This window comes from Cariama cristata, unplaced genomic scaffold (genome assembly GCF_000690535.1).
Source record: "Cariama cristata isolate BGI_N322 unplaced genomic scaffold, ASM69053v1 scaffold8729, whole genome shotgun sequence".
NCBI lineage: Eukaryota > Metazoa > Chordata > Aves > Cariamiformes > Cariamidae > Cariama > Cariama cristata.
The window spans coordinates 101,967-106,981 of record NW_009635281.1 but is presented as its reverse complement, the minus strand read 5'-3'; positions in this window follow the sequence as shown (position 1 = coordinate 106,981).

Below are 5,015 nucleotides of genomic sequence, written 5' to 3'. Positions count from 1 at the left end.
TTTAATCTGATGTAAGTTTGTGTCCTGTAAATTTTTTTAAATTTATTTTTTGAAACAATTGCCCTATTCTGACCTAGCAAGCCAATTCACTCAAGAAAAGAGCTTGCACATCTTTGGAGCTGCACAGAGGGCTATGTGTCTTCTCTTTCTGAACAAGAGGGATAGCTAAACTGCAATACTTAAGAGAAGCAAAAGCTGTCAGAAGGAGACAAATACTGAGCAAGTCCCTGTAGAGTGTCTTAAGGCTTCCTTGTTGCAGCCCTTTGAATTGGTTAGGGCATTTTAGCTCTTTGTCTCAGCTGTGCTTTTGCCATAGAGCTTTAGTGCACATCTGGGGAAAGCTGGAGGAGAGCTCCTCTGCCTTCCTCAACTTTGCGCAAAGGCACGGGAGGGATGGGGGGCCCATGGCGGCCTTTGTGATTGCAAAGTTGGATGTCGCGGTCGTTAAATCTGAATAACTAGCCAGGCAGGCTCAGGCTGCCCAGTTAACCCACGGGCTTTTCATTAAGGGGGGATGGGAGTGATGACGGTGAAGTTTGCACCAAGCAAAGACTGTGACCTCTGGGAGGAGGAAGCCTAATCCAAAAGTTGATAAGAGCTTTTTGAGTTTGTGGGATTAGTGAAGGGGGATGGGAGGCTTTTCAAAAACAGTGTTTTCTTCTCGGAACTGATGAGGGTGGTGGCAGTGTCCTTCCTGGGGCACCTCCTGTTGCACCTGGCCGCCCTCAATGCGGCCAGAGCCTCCTTGTGTCAGGCTCTGTCCAGGGAAATAGGAGAATGAGCGAGGCCTGCTCAGGCCGGTCTCTTTGCGTATATCAAATGGAGAGAAACAGTAATGAGGGGAGATTAATTAGACCTAATTAGCAGGAGAAAAACAGCACCCCAAATGCCTAACAAAGCTCATTTTTGCATAACAGCATCCCATTCTGAGAGCTGTCTTAGTTTGTGTCCAGTGTGGTCCTGCACCTCTCTAGAAGCAGGGGTGTACGTAAAAGATCCCAAGCCACAACGATGTGGCTTATCTTCCTTTTTATTGTCCTCATTGTAATATTTTACCTTTTTTTAAAAAAAGGATGTTTGGGTATTGTGATGAATGCTGATGCACCAGAGCTCTTGGGCTTGACTCTGTTAATTCCATTCTTCTCATTAAAAACATGGCTTTTTCTTTATTTTCTTGTTTCTGTCTTTATTTTTCTTGTTTGGGAAGGAGAAAAGCAAGTAAATACAGAGCTGATAGTTCAAGTCAGTGTTGCCAGATGACATTCTATGGGAATGTGGACTTGCCAGTATGTAGATTGTAAATAGTCCTTTGATTTAATAAGGGTCTGTTAAGTACAGAGCACAGCCTACAGTAGTGAGGGAATAGGAATGCTTCCAAAATGGGTGTGAGGGAAGAAATTACCCTTTAGATTTCCCTTCTCTGTCTGCCCAGCTTGCTCTGAGAAATAGTACTCTGCGTCCCGTAGCCTACTGCAAGTTGTGAGCATGTCTGGGGGTAACTTGGTTCAGAGTTGGCACTAAACGTTTTGCAAGATTGGGTGACTGTAGCTTTATAATACTGAACAGATGTCACAAAAACCAGCAATGAGTGCCAGCGCTTCTTGAAACTGTAGCCTGGAGAACATCACGGAAAGCAGTGTTCGAGAAGAAGATGCTGGCATGAACAGTGCAGCCACCCATCAGGAGTCCTCAGAGTCCCGAGACCCTCTTGTGAGAAAATAAACTAAAAACCCTTTAAGTATGAACCACACCTTATGTGAAAGAGGGTGGCTGCAACTGGCCAGACAGCAGAGAGGAGTAATGCACACTGGAATATAGCTCAAGGCTATAATGAAATTTGGATGAGGGTTTTTTTGCGGGCGTTGTAGTAGTAAATCGTGTTATATAAAATCTACTAGGCTATGGGAGCAAGCTTGAATTGGAAAGAGCTCTCCCGAAGAGTGTGTGCTGGTGGTCTGGCATGCTTCTGTGGTGGCGGAAAAAAAGTACCAAGGCAAACTGTGTTCAAAGAAGCTGAGTAGAAACACAATACCTAGTATATGTGTTGCCTCTTGAGGATGTACAAAGAGGAGTAATTGGAAATCGGTGCTTGCTTCTTGTAACTTCGGAGTAAAGGACAAGTATGAAAAACAGAACACAAAGAAAAATGAACAAATACTGCCTGCATAAGGCAATATCCTTCATCTACGTATTTGCAGATGGTGCAGTAGTTTAAAGAGAACTTAAATCTGATCCTGTTTAAGCTATTTTAGTACAAACTTAAGAAATCTGTTTTGTCTGCTACTATTTTATTAACAAGCAAATGATATTTTATTTTCTTTTTATATGTGAGGTGGATAAAGGGAGAATTGGCTAGAGGAAAAATAAATAGTAAAAACAGTGGCTTTATACACTGGGCTGTACTCACGTACAAAAGAAACTAAAGGAAAGATAAATATCCCTGTCTTCTTTCCTTAGTTTCTCTTGGTTACTACAGCAACATCAGATATGTACAACAGTAGGTGAAATCCAGCGAGTGGTTGTTAGTTTTAAGCTGACACTGTCCCCTTACAAATGTGAAAGCTTCAGCATCTTTACTGCTAGATGCGGTAAAGAGTCTCTAAAGATGCACTAAACCAAACAAAAAATCCTGCTCAACTCTGTTTTATTTTCCTTTATGTAGTTTTGGAGACTATACTAAAATTTTGCTAGCCTATCCTTGCGCTTGCTGTGATCAAAATAAAGATCAAATGCATAGTGAGATGTAGCGTAAGATATCATTCAGCCTGTAAATGGAAGTCTTTGCCCCTCTTTTTACAAGACATGCAGCTTCCTTCAGCCAGGGATTTCCTGTGGGGCACAGCTAACCCTGCTGCAAAGGAAGCTTGCTGCTTTCATTGACTCTTTTGTTTCTGAAAAACTAGTATTCAGTGACACCCATGTCCGGAGAATTTGAGTCCTTTGCTTGCTAAAGGAAAAGGCTCCCTCTGCTATGGTAGTACAAGTGTAATAAGGAGATGTTTTTGTTGTTGGTTTGTTGTGGTGTGTTTTTTTTTTTTTTCCCCCAATCTGCACAGACTCAGTCAACCCAACTTTTTATATTATTGCGTCTGTACATCACCCTTGGTATGTTGCTTCCCAAGGTAAGAAATACAGCCGGGCTCGGTGCCTTTCCTGCAAAAAAGCAAACATCTCTCTGCTGCCCTGGTGAGATGAGTTCATGCATTGTAGGAGCTGTGGGTGCAGTGCTGCAGGTGTGTTTGGCTCCATTGGTCAATGGAGCTGCAAACTGGCAGCTGCTCCTTCTCCGTGTCACTAAAGAGAGGTCTATGGTCAGGCCGTGGGTGTTATCACAGGTGAAAGAAGTCTTAAAGCTTCTCCAGCCATGGCTAGCCCATGGGCAGCACAGTGAATGGGGCAAGTGCTGTGGATTTAGCCCATGTCTCCAGTTTGTCCTGCTTTGCTTTACCAGCCTCAGTTTTAACTTACTTTCCATTGTTGTGGTAGCCCTTTGCTTGTAAATCCATCGGGTCGTGACAGTCATTCCAACCCCTTAGGTTGTCAGCAATTTTGTGAAAGCAAATAGTCTTGATCCATGAGGATGAAGAGAAGATGAGTGGCTCCCTAGTAAAGCATCCAACTGAAACCAAACATTTAGGGTTAGGTCTGCTTGTGCCTTTACCTAGGCAGGTGGCAAATGACTGCTTTGGTCATTATGCAGGGCTTTTTAGCATGTAAAGCTTATGTGACTTCTCAGGCAGGGGTCTTTCCAATTGTTTCACTTATCCTATTAAAGCTTTTGGAGTAATCATATCTGTTTTTCTTCCCTGCCCCCCTCTTTTTTTTTCTCTCTCTTTTTTTTGTTTTTTTTTTTTTTTTTCTTTTTTTTTTTTTAATTCTTGGAAGTTCTCTGCATGTCCACAAAAGCCAATGCAAAAAATGACCCCTATTTTCGGACTGTGATGTTTCTCACCTCTGTGGTTTACACTGAGACTTTGGCCTGTTTCTCACCTTATTGCTACTTATTGGTGAGAACATGTTTCTAGTGCTCCTTTTAAGCTGATCTGCTGGTCTAATTAGTATTGATGTATTTAACATGTACACACATTTGTACCTCTTCATTAGAGCTAACGAATGTCAATAAAAGGCAGCTTAGATTTAGAAAGAAAAAAAAGGGGAAGCTTTCTATAAACAGTGCTGTAGTCTTTGTGATGAATTGGGTGTAACCGTGGAGAGTGGCAGAGGTGAACCAGGCTGTCTGTTAAACAGGAAACGAGTGATTAACATTTTTTGTCCCACTGATCACAATTATTCCCACTGGCTGAAGAAAAATAAACACCCCTTAGTCTCTCCTGACTATAGTCAGAGAATGAAATTTTAAGCTATTAGTCATTCTGGTATTGTATAGATGAACTGCTACTTTATTACTCCACATTTTTATTTATTTATTTTAATAAACTTTGCTTATAATTGTGGTTCATGTTTTCCTTGCAATAACCTGCTTGGGCTCTGCATTCAAGGACAGCTTTGCCTCAAACATTTACGCTGCTGTGGTGGCTGTGTCCCTTACGGTTGCGTTCCTGCTTGCTGCATTAGGATAACTGTAAGAGGGCTACCTGCCTGTCACGAATCGCAGCAGCCTTCCTCACGACTTATTGCACTACAGATAATTTTAATGCTTTTAAATCCTTTGATGAGCACACATTAGCAGTGACGCATGGTGCTAATCTTGGCTGCGCTGTCATTCGGTGTGGTATTGGCATATCTGCAGGTGTTCTCTCGCTTACCTTTCCTGAACAAAAGATACTATTTTTCTTGTACATGTGGTGGCCTATATTCTGTGGGACTGCTTTGAAAGAGATTAATTATAACCCTGACCTCTGATGATTTATTAATTGATAGCACCTGGGACTGATGTCAGGGCACCCAGGTTGCGCATCTGTCCTCCTCCTTTGCTGTTTTTGCGTTACTGAGGTAATTGCAGCGCAGGCTGCTTGTGAAGGGCCAGAGGTCGGAGAGCGCTTAAAGAGGGAGGG